Genomic DNA, 8,822 nt, shown 5'->3' on the forward strand with positions numbered 1-8,822 from the left:
TTCCAAAGAGAGGTCCATTTCCTTTGATTGCAAGGGAATCAGACAAGAAGCAAGGTAATAGAGTTAGAGTACTAAGGGCTGCATGCTTGCTTTCCTCACTGACTCACTGCATACATGGCCTCTGTCAAGTCATTTGCCCTTCCTGCCTCAGTTTCCCCATCTTTAAATATCACACAGATCTCTGGCTAGGAACTGCTGCAGGAGATGTGTGCTAATTATTATTATTGTGGAGTCTGCAGTACGACTCCCTGCTGTTTGTGCAGGTGTGCTACAAAGTTTTTTAATATGGTGTTTCTGACTCTCTTTCCTTAGCAGGTAATTATGTTCCTTTATCATTATTTATGCCCTTTACAATTTAAAACCCTCTGCCTACCTTACTGAAGAAACTGGAATCAATTATAACAGATTGCACGGCAGTCCTAAAATACACCTGCCATGTTGGACTTTCCTTAGCTTTGCAAGTGGAGCTGTGTGTGTTGGGCCCAGCATCTCCTCCTCTTCATTTTCCTGAACTCAGAAATCAAAATATTCTGCTCTGCTGAGCCCCTGCCTGCTGTTGGCTAAGTGTTGCTTAACTTTTGATTTCCATTTCTGCTCTGCATTTAAAGTGATCCACTATCCCTCGGTAACATAGCGCTAGTGTCCTACCAAGCACGGTCAGCTCTGGTCTGAGTGAACCCTCGTGCTGATTGGGACAGATCTTCATACCCTAGTTCAACAGTAATTTAGGACTGTGAGGAGCCACCTTCCCCTTCTGTGCAGTGTGTGTGTGTGTGTGTGTGTGTGTGTGTGTATCCCTCACTGATACACACTGCCTCCTGTTTTCCCTAAATATATGCATTCGAGAGGGAGAGAAATCGCATGGCAGGGACTGAGATTTCAGACTTATCCATTCATGAATAATAATCAGGCTTGGTAATTCACAGTAAATGGGTATCCAAATTGGCTAATAAGGAAGGCTTTCACCCCAAACTGGAACTAGAAGAGAGACCGAGAGAATATCAACAAACGTTGGCTGAAGCGTATGTATACACGATGTGACCTGAATCGGTGAAATATGCAAACCAGCGCCATATGCACATGAAATAGCATAAAAATCTGTCAGCAAGGCATGGAAATGGAGGGGGCGAGCTTGGTGGGAGGCATACGTGTTAACAGCCAGCCACAGGACATCGGCAGCAAGTGTCTCCCAGTGACTGTCTTCAACATCAGCATGGAAACTGGTGCTGCAGCTCTCCACTATGGCTGTCTTCATTTTTGGTACCAGTTTTCTAACTTATTTAGGTTTTGCCTTCTCCAGGGTGAGGATAAGCTGCTTTGGCAGAGAAGCTGGAAGATTCAGGAAATAAAATCATTGCTCTCTTCAATCATTAGATCCCCATACATGGCAGTCATCAAGAATGAATGTTGAGCTGGGAAGAGACAATCGTAGTTCCAAATCTCCTCCTCCAGGGGGAGCTGTGCTTCAGGAGGAGGTGCCTCCACAGATGTGGCATCAGGGCAGGGATGATGAGGAAGGATGGATTGTGTCCAAAGTGAGGGGGCATCGGGAGCAAGAAAGGGAAATGCTTGGGAAGAAACTAACTGAAGCCCAAATGGACTGGGAATTCTCTAGGCCTTGCAATTCTCCCATGTAATACCTTTCTGAGCGAGGGATCAAAATGATCCTTTCTTGTCTTAGTCTGATATGTTTTTCCAGGGTTTCCCTTGTTAGAGATACTAGTTTCTCCTTCAAGGTTTAGGACACTAAGCAAACTCAATTTAGGGGACAAAACCGAAGCACTGATTCTTATCCCAGTATATTCTAGTTATAAAAGTTCCTCTTTGGTCACCAAGGGCAAGATACTGTTCCATTTATTAAGTATCTAACTACAATGCTTTTTCACCCTCCTGGAGTCCCCGGAAATAAGTTAATGCAAAAGGTGGATGGGTCCTCTCCAACTTAGATGTAAGGCTAAGATGGCCAAAAGTAGACATGTGAATAGTTTTTCAAGGACACAAGGTGGAATAGGATAAGTCTTAGATACCTAATAGGTGAAATGCCCCACCCCCAGTGTCCAGTGATATGCACCACCTTATTATACCTTCAGAGATAGGTAAAAGAAATAGCCAGGCTGACCAGCATTCTAGGAATCTTTCTCCCTCAAACCACTGGTCCTTTAAAGGCTGCCCAGATGACATGAATTTTGATATCTGTCACAAAAGTAAGATTTGGGGTTTGTATCCTTCTCCCTTAAGAAACAAATTGATTAAACTCCTCCAAACACATCTACCCTATATACCTTCTATATATTTAAAATTAAAATCTCTACACTGGAGTGCAGTTCTGCCGAATGCTCTCTGAAAATCTGGAGACAGTACCCTCTCTGACTTCACAGGAGAAGATGACAAAAAATTTCAGCTCTAGAACCTGTGTACCCAGCACTGCCACCCAGCCAGATTCACATCATCTCTTCTGGCCATCTCCTTCAGAAACAAGAGCAGGAGCACCAGGCTGCAGTTGAGGCTATGAGCACATCAGACTGCAGCAATGCATGTTGACCTACTGGCATGTGGTAGCAGGATGCGAGACTGCTACACAGTCTCCTTTCCCATTTCTTTACTAGTATGTGATCAGGTGTCTGTTATGGAGCAGTTCGTAGTAGATTGCTTTGATGGTCTGACCCCAGGGTAAAAGCTTTACCAAAGATGCTGTGTAAATGTTTGCATGCAAGTGCTGCCCTATCAGGAACAAAGAGGAGCTGAATGAGAGTTGAAGTAGTAAATATAAAACTGATGGTGATATCAGGATTTTCATTTATAAGCTGTGGAACTGACTGTTGCAGGATGCTGTTGCAGTAAACAGTTCAGTGTTAAATACAAGATTAGACTAGTATTTTGCATTCCATTAGGGTGACATTTGATGGGCTTTTGATCTTTATATTCCAGACTATAAATCTATCGCCAAACCAACATTGGAAAAGGACTTACCCCAGTGGTTGGTTATTGAGCAATTGGGTGCCCTCAGGCAGGGAGGCATGGGGAAGCCCCACTGTTCGGGTAGCTGGGGCGTGTTTGCTGCCTCCACAAATTTCCCTAGCAGCAGCTCAAACTTGGGCCTGCACAGCCAATCGCCGCCCGCCATCTCGGCAGCGCATGCGCAGTTGCCCAAAAGCGTTACAGACAGACGGACTAAGCCTTTTATTATATTAGAATAATTGTCTTCTGCAGGGGTGGCTAAGCTGTAGCACATGCACCACAAGTGGCACAGGGAGTTTCTGTGTAGTGATGCACAGCATATCAGGAAGGGGGCAGGTAGCAGAAAGCAGAGCAACAGATTGAGCAGGGGATCAGAGTTGCACTTGAGGAGGGTACAGTGCTAACTTGTGGCATGCTTGCCAAAAATGTTGGCCCCACTGGTCTATTGCGAAGTTCCCAAGGCTTTTTTGATGCTGCTGACTGGCAGCTATCAGAGCCAAAGGAACAGACAGATAAATTCTTGGTCTAATTCTCTATGGCACTTTTTTTAAATAAGTTCGTAGAATTGAAGGTAGAGCTTGGTGTGTCGCTTCTGCTTTGTCACGTCTAAACTTACTGCTTGGACACCTAATTCTCTGTGTACAAATTAGCATGGGCAAATGAAACTACCCAAGTTCCCCAACAAAAATGTCTTAAGGAGATGAACATCCCAATACAGCAGAGCATTTAAGCACGTGTTTGGGACTATTTGGAATCAGCAGAACTCTAGCGCATTATTAACGTTAAGTTTGATTGAGTGGTTATTGTTTCCAAAAGCACCAAAAATATTTAGGAAAGTAAGATCCCTTTTTAATTGTGACTTAGGAACCTAAATCTCAGTGGAAGTCCAGAGGTCTTTCAGTGGGACTTAGCCATCCATGTGCTTTTGAAAACTGAAATGTTTTATGCCATTGGAATCAAACTCAGAAGATATTCCATGGTCTGGAACCTTTAAAGGGCTAGTTTCTTTGGATAAGAGTTTGATTTCATTGTGCATCAGAGTGATATCATGACAGTGGCTTTGTCACTTACCCATTTTGAGTGTGTGTAGAGGGAGGGGGGCTGAATACATATTTATGTATTCCTCGGTGAAAGAAAAATTAATTGAGCTGGGATCAAGCCCCAATGTAAACAGTAATAAAACAGGCACCTGTGTGAAGCCTTGGGTGTGGTAATCTATAATTAATGCTGTTTAAATGTGTATAATAGATTCAAAATTCAACTACTGGCTAATGGAAAACAATCCCAACCAAAGACTGTGTTGTTGTCAGGCAGCATTTTGCAACTGCAAATAACTTTTTAAATTAAAGAGAAAACCTAAGGAACTGTTACAGCCACCTACCTTATTGATAAAGGGCAGTGCTAAGTGTTGAGAGCAATTCAACACTGCTGGCTGAGGTACCACTGATTATTACAATCCCATCATCCTCCAATGGGAGATTGTGGACTGGTTTCTAGACAGACCATGACTATAAGTGAATTCCCCTTGCCCTACCACATTTCCTCCTGTTTCTACAACGAACAGACTTTTACAAAATTTAGCAGACAGCGATGAAGAAAGAGGACTGTTTTTTTCTGTGACTTTGATGTATATATATTTTTTGGTATCTTGTTAATTTTTCATTGTCATGCAGAGAAGGAACTTTCTGCTCTGGGAGCTGATGGGCTCTGGTTGGCTTTTGACTCCTGATTGTTGGGTTTTTATAGCAGTCCTGCTCCTACAGTTTTGCCTCTCCTTCAGCCCTTCCTTTTTCTCCTCAGTCTTCATCATTTTTGAAACAGATGGAGGTCTTGGGATTTGGGGGCTGTGGATAATGGGCAGGTACAGGTATTGCATTTCTACAAAGACAATCACCATTCTTCTGCTATAAACCCAGCACATATAAGCATTCATTCAGTTTCTCCTAGACGAAACATGCCCCCTCCAGGTTACTCTCATAAGAATGAATGCTTGTGTACATTGGTCTGGTCATCTCCAGGTGTGGTCAAAAGCTCCCCATCCCCCTTCTCTCTCTCTCTTTCCTTGAGGTTGAACAGCCCAAGAGCAGAACAGAGGAACAGCACCCATTGCTCCCCACCTGTTCTCCGAACTGGAAGTCCCTAGTCTGCGGAAGGTTGCGGAGGGTCTTTCTTCACTTTTCCAACCCATTCCTTGCCTCCACCGGGACCTGGAGGAGAGAAGCAGTCACTGCTTCCCATGCTTTCCCTAGATGAGGATTGCCTTGATCTAGGGGGCAGCTGCAGGCTGAACTCCTGTATTGCTCTCTCTCCCAGAAAGATTTCTAGCAGTGGAAATTTCTCAGCCATTTCCACAGCTAGAAATAAATGCCTTTTCATACCCAAAGGCACCCACATAAAATTTAGGAGAAGTGAATAATTTTTGCACTCTTGTGAATCCAAACAATATTGTTTTGCATCTATTTAAATACGGAATGAAGAAGTAGCTATGAATTGCAGGGCTGTTATGCTATTACAGGGAGTCTGGTGATTGCCCTATACCAGGAATGCTCAACTCTCAGCCTACAGGGCAGTTATGGCCCCTGGCACTGTGTAATCAAGCCTGTGGGGCTCCCCATGGGTGCATGCAGAGCCCCACAGACCATGACCCTGTGCACTAGATTGGGTGCACAGGGCCCCAGAGCCTGATTCTGGCACACGGGACTAGGCAGGGGCAGTGTGAGACCCTGGGGCCCCGTCCCAACAGGAGGCAGGTAGCGGCAGCCCAGGGCCTGATCCTGGCATTCTAAGTCATCATGGGGTCTAATCCAGCCCCATGCCACTCATCTGGCCTTAGGGGTCAAAAGGCTGAACGCCTTTTCCATAAATCATGAGAGTGAAATTTAGGTCAGCAGTACCCTCACATAAAACTTGTATACATAGAAGCCTTACATCTGTATAAATCCTCATGAAAGAAGGGTACAGCTGCAGTTCAGCATCAGCATTGCTGAGTCCTGTGCCCCCCCCCTGTGTCTCAGACTTCTTGAGTCCCACCCATGCTCTTGTCTTGGTTTAAGTATAGAGTAATTCTGTAGATATGAGTGGTCCTTCCAAAAAGACTCTGCAGTACAAACTTTCTCTTATCCTCCCCTCCAAGCTGCTGTTTCTTTTGCAGCAGCAAGCATCTGACCTCTTTTGTCTGAGATTCCTGCACCTAGATATACTTCACAGGGAGTGTGCTGGTTAATATAGAGAAAAGTGGAGTAAATCATTCCCTTTCTTCCCTACCACTTTAATCTTGGCAGTGTTGTTCATGCAGTGATTTTCCTTCAGTTACTCTGCCTTTGGTTTCCTACTGGGTTTGCTAATTAAGGATACTTGATCTCCATGCAGCCAGGGCCCTACACCCATACAGACCCTACTGACTGCAGATGGCTGCGAATGAACATAATGGTATATACCCATATTGAGTTAATTGCAGGATCAGGGTCTTGGTCTTCCACAACAGTTTGAATAAAACAGTTTCTCATTTTGCTTGTTAACTGAGAATTGTACTTTTCCCAAGGAGGCCAGAACCAAGGAAGGCAGGAAGTGTGAGGTGTGGGGTAAGAGACCAGTGTTGGAAAGCAAGTCTATGAACCTATCAAGGAATGAGGAAATCCAGCTTTCCCAGCCACTAAAGAAGCAGCTGTGGGCTTTTTGAGGGTCTGCTCTAGAAGTATTGATGTGCCACTGTGTACTCTGCTGCCAGTTAGTGAAAGGGGCATGGGAGGTCTAGGGAAAGTCAGTGGTCACAGAGAAGCTGCCTATTGTCATACCCCTGTGCTGTCATCTCACTGGCTCCCAGGAGAACTGAACAAATTTCTCTTGGTTCATAAATTTGGGTTTTAAAAATCATAAGTGGGAAGTTTTTGTAGAAGAAAACTCAGTGTTTAAACTGCTGAGTCTCCAGTCCCTGGTGAGAGGCAGCGCCTGCGTTCGCGTTAGATAACGTGGTGGGGGGAGACGGGGGATGATAGCAGACAGGGTGGCTGAAGGCAAGAACATTGGACTTAGTTAGAATTCAGCCGTTAGATCTTTCCTTTCTCTCTGATGGCTGAGTGTGATTGACACTTACAAATTACCCAGCCAAAAGTGTCGAGTCTTTGACCCCTGAGTAACATCTTCGGCAAGCCTGAGATTTGCCAGCATTTTGTCATCTAATTACTACAAATCCCTTGAAAATTCACTGGCTGGTGAATTTTTAATGCGGGGCAATTTCAATGTGATGCATCGCCCAGATGGGCACGCGCGCGTGCTCCTTCTCTCTCCCTCTCTCTCCCTTCCCCCTTTTTCTCAATCTCCCTTTCCTTTTTCTCACTTTTTCTCCCCCTCCCTTGCTCATTCTTTCCCCTTCCTCTCTCTTCCCATCCCATTTACTTACCTTTGTGTATTTGGAACTTTCTCTTGAGCCAGAATAGCATCAGGATTCATTTTTAATGGGAGGTTCTTTTAAGGATCTTTGCCCTTTCCTTTCAAATCTCCTCCCACCCTATAAGTGCTGGCTGCTTGTAGGTGCATAGCTCTGGTCCGTTTCAGCTTGCTCCGTCTTCCAGGATCCTGTCTGCTGTTGGCACCAGGGTGCCTTGGTTTGCTCAATTTCACTCCCCGCTCCCCCTGCTTTTGCAGGCTGTTGGCACACCTTTATGGATCAGTCTCTACTCTGTGTGAATTTGGTTGGTTGAGGAGATTCTGCCCTGCTTTCTAGTCAGCATCAAAGGTAAAACAGCTACATGTTGCTTTTGTTTCCCTCCCCTCAGGTCATCTGTGGATGGACAAAAAGAATGGGACATCTGCCTGTATGTTCTATGGCCAAGTGGGATTAAGCACACTCGTTACCATCAGAATCTGCTACAGCATCCCTTTCAACCAGGGGATTAATTCACACCTCGCACATAGCTGAGGCATGCCAAGCTCTTTGTCTGAGAAGGAGATACACCTGGACTCAAGAGGTGGAAGATGAGCCTTTTCCATTCAAGGGCAATACTTGCCCATCAGTGGGCACTTGTGGGACTCCTGCTAATTCAGAGATTTCAGGCTGGAACAGTATTTTCTTTAACCCCAGAGAATTTACATATCTGTCAACCCTGAAACCTGGGACACCAGCCACATAAACCTCAGAAAAAAGCTAGACACCAAGGGGCTATCAGCATTTTGCTTTTGAATCAAATTGTTCTTAAAATCTGAATAATTTAAAACATATTCCTGTACATTAAATTTTTTTAATACTTTTTCTAAACACAGTTGAATCTCTTGGGGTTTCTTTTTTTCTTCCAATTTTTATTAGCCATCACCGGGTATTTATTTTAGCCTTCTAGGAAGATGGAAATATTTGTGGCAAGGCCTGGCTTTGCTGCATTCAGCTTTGTGCCTGTCATTTCTTTCCCTGCTCTCAGCCAGCTACCTCCCTTCCCTTCTCTGATTTCAAAGGAAAAGAGGCTTTGCTTTTCAACCAGGGTACCAGTTTACATGTGTACGCAGCTGATAAAGTATTCCACCGCACCCCTTTCCCCTCTGGGAATCGCTGTCTTACGGCAAAACTGTTTTGTCCGACAGGGACTGCAACAGATTACAAGTGTTGGCTGCATGCACTGGGCCTTTTTTTGATAACTGCATACCTCTAAAAAAAAAAAAAAATCATCCCAGCTGTCTGTCTGGCTGCTATGCTGATCTTTGCTTTTGGCCACTTTGCCTCATATCCCAAGGAAGTGGACATGAATTCAACACCACCATCAGATATACAGCATCATTCTTCTGTGTTGGAGATGCAACTCAAGTCTTTTCTGGAAGGTTGCACAGTCTAGCTACACATAATGATTCTATATTCTTTTAATGTTACCTTTATTAGC

The 8,822-nt window shown here is 44.5% G+C and overlaps 1 protein-coding gene across 3 annotated transcripts in view; it reads left to right on the plus strand.

Annotated features, from left to right (window-relative positions):
* The window catches only part of RBM19 (RNA binding motif protein 19), a 121,658-nt gene extending 113,048 nt beyond the window's left edge, over positions 1–8,610 (plus strand). For all 3 annotated transcript variants that reach the window (XM_006016794.3, XM_025193064.1, XM_006016795.2), the window contains one exon: positions 7,734–8,610. The gene's annotated coding sequence lies outside the window, so the exon portion shown is untranslated. The remainder of the gene's footprint in view (positions 1–7,733) is intronic.
* Positions 8,611–8,822: the final 212 nt, after the last annotated feature.

The sequence above is a fragment of the Alligator sinensis genome, unplaced genomic scaffold, assembly GCF_000455745.1.
Source record: "Alligator sinensis unplaced genomic scaffold, ASM45574v1 scaffold216_1, whole genome shotgun sequence".
NCBI classification, from domain to species: domain Eukaryota; kingdom Metazoa; phylum Chordata; order Crocodylia; family Alligatoridae; genus Alligator; species Alligator sinensis.